The sequence below is a fragment of the Microtus ochrogaster genome, chromosome 1 (genome assembly GCF_000317375.1).
Source record: "Microtus ochrogaster isolate Prairie Vole_2 chromosome 1, MicOch1.0, whole genome shotgun sequence".
Taxonomy (NCBI): domain Eukaryota; kingdom Metazoa; phylum Chordata; class Mammalia; order Rodentia; family Cricetidae; genus Microtus; species Microtus ochrogaster.
Genome location: NC_022009.1, coordinates 56,540,947 through 56,548,267, shown reverse-complemented (window position 1 = coordinate 56,548,267; position 7,321 = coordinate 56,540,947).

Genomic DNA, 7,321 nt, shown 5'->3' with positions numbered 1-7,321 from the left:
AAGAGAAGAGAAGAGAAGAGAAGAGAAGAGAAGAGAAGAGAAGAGAAGAGAAGAGAAGAGAAGAGAAGAGAAGAGAAGAGAAGAGAAGAGAGAAAGTTAGTTTTCTTTGGGAGTGTGGCCCTTGATAGGTCCTACCATGTTCCAGTACTTGGCCGTACATCAATACATGCAAAGATGGGCAGCACAATTTGAACTCAGTAATTTTTTGAAAAAAAAAAAGGGATATGAAGTTGGGAGAGAAATGGAGCAGGTCTGGGAGGAGTAAAAAGAAGTAGGGGGTGAATGTAACAATCAAAATACATTGTATGCATTTATAAGCTTCTCAAAAAATAAATGTTATATTAAAACATTTTATGCAACTACATGGGCAAGCATGTTTAGCTGTAGTCAAAAGCAAAAAAAGAGTGTAGAATTTAGGATGCTAGACAAGGTAGAGAGAAGTAAATCTGCCTTAGAGGTAGAAGCAAAAAGAGAGAACCCCAAAGCCAGGAGTTTCAATGGGTTATGATTATGGAACGAGAAACCCAAACCACACAGAGAAGCCTGTGCCAGGAGACTTTTTTTTTTTTTTTTTTTCTAGTAAAGCTGTCCTTGTGACTTCTTGCTATCAACTGAAGCTGGTAGCAGGAGATAGCTATCCTAACAATGACAGTTCCACAAGGAAGTTAATGGAGGCAGGCAGAAAATTCTTCCCCTATAGGTGTGCTCTGATCCAGGCTAGGACAAAGACAGTCTAGCTAAGATTCCAGAGAGATTCTAGGGAAAGGGTCCCTGAACTCTCCATTCTAAATAGGAAGCACACTTCAGAGACTAGGAGGTTAAGCCCTCCTATATTTCAGAGTCTGCCTTGCCTGCCAAGGCTCAAGCATTCCATGAATAAAGCACACTTTGCTAGGATACCCACTGGTCCCAAGGAACAACATTCAGGCTGATTCCTCAAATGTCAGTTTGCACAATCTGCTCTCTTTCTTGTGGACCACCCAGTCTCCTTATAATGACTCTACATTGTCCCATTTATTTTCTTCATGGCAGCCGAGGCCCCAATTTCCTTAGCTAAATTTCATTCTTTCCCTCATGCATCTGTTGATTTATTTGTAATTCCCCAGCTCTGTACTAGTCAGCCCGGGACGATTTCTTTTCTCTTCTCCAATCAATGAGAAAATAAGGTAGGCTTGATAAACTCTGACTTTTCAACCCTATTTAGAAAAAAAAAAAAAAACAAACGGGAAAAATAAAATGATAGGGAAAGGGAATCAAGTTCAAAGAAACCAGAAAGAAAAGGAAACAAAAAAGATATACCCCGCGTAGGTAGTTCTTCTCTGTCCTTTCACTGGGTGTTGTGAGAGAAACGGACAAGAAAACAATCTTAATGAATTTACCCTATCATTTGGTACAGCTCACGTTATTGCATTATTGTAATGAAAAACACATCAGAATATGTCTAGACACATGACATACTCCTGGTAGAGAGTTCCCTGCACTTCAAAAAAAATTGTGGTTCAATTTCCTTCTGGGAAATGCTCCAATGGCAACATTTTAGGTTCTTGAAAGGCTCTTAGGAATGACTGCCTAAGGGGAGGCCACCTCCAAAAGTAGACTTAACGCACCAGAGAACTGTAAGGGCTGGCAAAGATTTCCATGGGAAAATGGTCAAAGCAACAAGTCCCCCCAGTAGACACCCCACATAGTCTAACCCATGGATAGGCTCTGCTATGTGCAGAGTAGCTGTAACTGTCTAAATAAAACACTGAACGAGACCTGTAAACAGAAAAGAGGTAATAAAATACTTTGTTTTGGTGATTCATTTTTTTAAAACTGCATATGGATTAAACAAATCCAATTGGTATAACTTTCACCAATGTGTTGATTTAAACCAAACCTATAGCTATTGGAATCAGGAAAGGGAAGCAATACCACATCCCACAGTGCTTTACCTATTACAGGGTAGATGCTGCTGTGACTGTGTTCTCAGAGAAGAATAAAGAGAAGGGCAAGTCATCCTAACCCATGCCATTGTTCTCAGATGGTCATTCTGCCTCTGCCATTCACAGACTTCAATTCTAAAATGACCAAAGCTGGCAAAAATGCAACACCCAACTGTTTAGAGAGCAGAGACAAAAAAACAGAGCAAATGATCCTCTGTTCAACCCCACTCCTAGAATATCCTGAGATTTTTATCAGTAGAGAGACAGGGAGAGTTGAAGATTTGAGGGGTATTCAGATGCTTGCCTTGTGTATGCAATAGGTCAACAAGTAAATTTTTGTGTGCATAGCCATGAAGATGAACACTGAGGATATCATTTAAGAAGCCAACAATCAAGATTTGAAAGAGGAATTACCCTCAGAAAATAATTAGGAAGCACAACATTAAATGCAAAATGTTGAAGTTTCAGATGAACTATGGGAGTCTAGTCAATGGACTAGAGTCATACATTCCTCAACAGAGAGAGAATATTAGTTGTCTTTCCTGCATAAGTAAACACATGACGAAATGAGACAGCATTAAAGCCAAGGCACTGTGAAGAAAGGGCAAGGGGCAGATCATTACTATAGGATTCTGGAGTTTTCAGCTTAACTGAAAACTGTTGGGAAGCGGTAGCTAGCTGAATCCAGTTAGGAGGACCCAAGTTCCAAAGAGTGGGACCGGTAGAAATAAAAATCTCTTTGCAGAGAACGTAGGTCTTGATGTCAGAGCTAACCCCAAAGAAGCAGCTTATGTGTTGCTATGCTCAAAGCACACACCACCACCACCTCCACATAATCATCAGATGTGAAGAACAGAGTGAAAACCAAAGATGTTGCCAGAAACTACAGCTACTTGTGTTGCTGAATATCACTGTCAAAGTTACCTTGAAAGGTCAACATGACTGGACTAAGAAACTTGTTGAGAAGGACCATAGCCTTCCACCTGGGGGTGTCTGTGAGGGAGTTTAGAGACAATCCATGAGTCTCTGCCTAGGGAGAGTTCCCTCCCTTTAATGTGGGCAGGCACCATCTCATTGGCTAGAGATGTGGAAAGGACAAAAAAATCTAGAAAGGACAACAGCATCACCTCCTGCTTCCTTCCCTTTCTATTTCTTCGAGTCTCTTAGAGATTAAAAGCCCAGACTTTCTTGATTCCAGGTCTTGCAACATAGATGCCTTAGATTTAGAGGCTTTAGGCCTTTATGTAAAAGTTACACCATGAGTTTTGCTGTGTCTGAGGCTCTCAGAGCCAGACTGAGCCATGCTGCTGGGCATCTCAGGGTCCCCAGATGCAGAGAGCAGTCATGAGACTTCTCAGTCCCCATACACAGGTGAGATAGCTCTTCTGAAAAGTTTTATGGATGTGTTTTATCGCATATATATCTGTGAACCACATGCACACAGCACCCACAGAGGCCAGAAAAGGGAACTGAAGCTCCTTTCTCAGGCACTTGTGAGTCACCATGTAGGTGCTGAGAACCAAACCCAGGTCCTCTGTAAGATCAGCTAGTACTCTTAACCACCAAGCCATCTCTCCAGCTCCTAATTATTCTAATAAATCTTATGTCTAAAATGGGAAGATTTCCTATTGGTTCTGACACTCAGAGAATTCCAAGTAAGATAGTCACCACCTGTACCTGTTCTAATTCTGGAATTTGCTCAGTGCTGCCTTCTCTGATTCCTTTCTAGCCAGTAAGTAGTTAAATTCCAAACCTGCCAAATCTACTACTATTTGGTGACAAAACAAACAAACAAACAAACCCAGATTATATATCCCTTCAGGATTAAAGTAATTCTGCTACAGTTGCTAACACTATGACCAATCATTTTAGGGTTATTGTATTTGATGAAACACCACGACCAAAAACAGTTTGAGAGGAAAAGGTCTATTTTGCTTACACTTATGAACTTATTATAGTTCATCACTGAAGGAACTCAGGAAAGAAATTCAAGTAGGAGACAGGAGCTGATGCAGAGACCATGGAGGAGTACTGCTTACTGTCTTGTTCTGCATGACTTGTACAAACTGCTTTCTTATAGAACCAGTAGCCCATGGGTGGTACCATCCACAATAGGCTGCCCCCCACACACCATTCACAAAGAAAGTGCCCAATAGTGTTGCCAATAGCCAGATCTTATGGAGGCATTTTCTCAATTAAGGGTCCCTCCTCTCTGCTTTTGTCAAGATAACATAAATCTGGCCAGGACACAAATATCTCACTCAGTGAATTAAGCCGCATGTGTTTCCTAGTCTTTATATTTTGCTAATCATTCTATTTCTTAGCCAGTTCCAAGTTTACAAAGAAACCTCTTTCTACGAATAATTACTAGATATTTATATGATGGACTAAGCAAGGATACATAAAAATAAGATATACAAACTCCCAAAGAGCACAGTCCATCAGAGAGTGAGATTTGACTTTACTCTTTTATTGGTTTGATACACATGTAGTGTGTCTATTACATATCACCTACTGTTCTAGGTCCTTCAGGAACAGAAAATATGAAACACTGTACCAGTTCTAAAGCATTTTGTCACTTTACCTACTTTGAAAACAGAGGAAAACAAAATCAAACATAACACATACACATATGGACCAGCTAGAACCAGAAATACTTTATTGTCTTTTAGAGAGTTATTTTCAAAAAACACCTAATGAAAGAGGTGATGCCTGAACACATATTTGAGAGGTAGAAAAAGATTTAAGAAGCAGAAAAAGTCAAGAACACTGACTGTAGATATTTCACTTGGAGAAAAGAAGTCAGCCTAGGCCACTGAGAAGACCCTTCCCACTTAAAACAACATGAGGTAACATATAAGAAAATATTTTTAGACCTATTGGAAAGCTGACAAAAGTATGGAGTAACCATGCACAACTAACTGAAGCAGAACTCAGGGAAGTAAACAGATCTGGAGATACAGTTGCCCTGGAACGCATGTCATGCAAATAACTTGGGGATGGGGAGGAGACTTTTTTACAGCAGGGGAAACAGAAATCAAAGTTCTGGTCTAACAAGGTGGAAAAGAAACAGAAGGGCTTCCCTATAGCCAACTCTTTCTTCAAAAGGTCACACAGCAAGTTCGTTCCATCTTATCTCCAATCCCAATCCCACAGGGAGTCTAAGGAAAGTTGTCTACTGAGGGAAGTGTTAGAGATAAAAAGATAAAAGCCCCGGAGAAGCCATGACTGGAAAGTGACCCTCGAGCAAACCTTCACAGAATTTACATCACTGAAAAAAAAAAGAACTGAACTGCTATGCTTTAGAGTTGAAAAATAAAACTAATTTGAAAATGGTTTGGGCAATAATTCTGGTAACACATATATTAAGAAACATTACTGAATAATAAATCAAATTGAATATGATTCTAAAAAGAAGGATATCATATGGTCATAAAGTGTTACAACCTAGAGAGGGGGAATAATGACACATTGGAGAAATACTATAATCTATATGATTGATCAAAATTACTATAAACACCTCCAGGTATGATGTACTATGAAACTTCATATGAAGAATGGATCTAACATCAGACTCTCAGGAATTTTCTGTTTAAAAGGCAAGGGGCCAGGGGCTATTATTTTTCAAAATGTAAATGTCATAAAAGATAAAAAGCAAGGCTTGGACAGTGTTCCAGATTTGAAGAAGTTTGAAATGCATGAACTACTGGGTAGCTTATTTAAGCATATGATACTGCAGGGAAATGAAATGTGATTGACGGCATGAGGTAGTTGACTACAAAAACAGCATATGATGGTGTATGTCAGTAGGTGAACACAAACCTTCTAGAGACATGTTTAAGGTGTTTAATTTTACCATGCAGAAGTGTATCGAGACTGATAACTACATTATATATTTCCATAGTTATATGAAATACTTTCAATCTCCAGAAATAAATGTTGAAAGTCATTAATAAAGGGCATATATATGTGTATATATGTGCACACATATACAACAACTGATTCATTTAAAAGGTTACATGCATATACTCATATCCATATAAGCATATATAATTATGTAATTATACATATAGAAAAAGAAAAGAATAAATTGATAAAACAAATGGAATAAAATATTTGTAAAAGGTTGATCTGGTAAAAAAAAGGTTCAGAAATATTCATTGCATTGTTTATATTTTAAGAGGAGAGAACAGTGGGTCAGGACCAGGAATAATGGAAGAACAGACTGGCAGTTTAGAGTTTAACGTGAAAAAAGACACTAATTGCAAATTCGTGAACCACAGTAAAACTTGAAATAAAGTAGCCAAACAACATCAACTTTATGATAAAAGCACATTTTAACAAATGAAGGTGGAAAGGCAGGTGGAGGAAAGAAGGACAAATTACTTCTTAAACACCATTGATTTGACAGAATCGCATCACATCACACACGCACATACAATAAAAATACAACCTTATTATAAACATGTTCTTGGAAAAATACAGAGATGTTCCAGCATCAGACACCGAGTAAGGAACCTGGGAGCAGAAGCACAGTGAACCCCCAGAAGGACAGACAGAGATGTAGGAAGGAGTAAGAAGCAATGCTACAGCCACATAGACGAGAAGAATGTGAGGAAGCAGGGAGGCAGGGAGGAGTGTCAGCCTTTCAGACCACCAGTCTCTCAACCTGGCCAGACAAAAAACCTATCCATAACAGAGAGATGGATGGATGGATAGATAGATAGATAGATGATAGATAGATAGATAGATAGATAGATAGATAGATAGATAGATAGATAGATGATAGATAGATACATAGATAGATAGAGCGAGCTATGAATGAGTTATGTAGAGTTATTTGTTTGTGAATGGATTATAGATTTTATAACACATACACATAAAATAAAAATTTCCAAGATGTCATTAAAAACTAAATGTAACTTAAACATCTGAGTCTTCTCTCCACACTCTCAGTGATTGTATTATAACAGTGCATGACTGGGCACCCAAATCTGGTGTGCCATTTGTTTTTGTAGTAAAGTTAGAGCACAACTTTCTGGGATAACTGTAACTGCTTTCATGCCACAGCAGAGATGAGTCACCATAGCAGAGATGGGGCAGTGGTACTGCGTACAGCACCTAGTAGCTAGTCCTTTACAGAGAAAATTGTTAGTCCTTGGACTTGAACACAGACTTACAGGAGAGTAAAGGGCTTCCATATCACCATGTTAGTACACAGATGTGAAAACAGAGGGTGCTTTGGAAAGATCATAGGCAGGGAAGATGTCACTCGGGCAGTGAGAGAGGTAAGGAGAATAGAGAGAAACCTGAGGAGATGCATACTAAGATCCTGTGTGCGAGAGAGAGAGAGAGAGAGAGAGAGAGAGAGAGAGAGAGAGAGAGAGAGAGAGAGA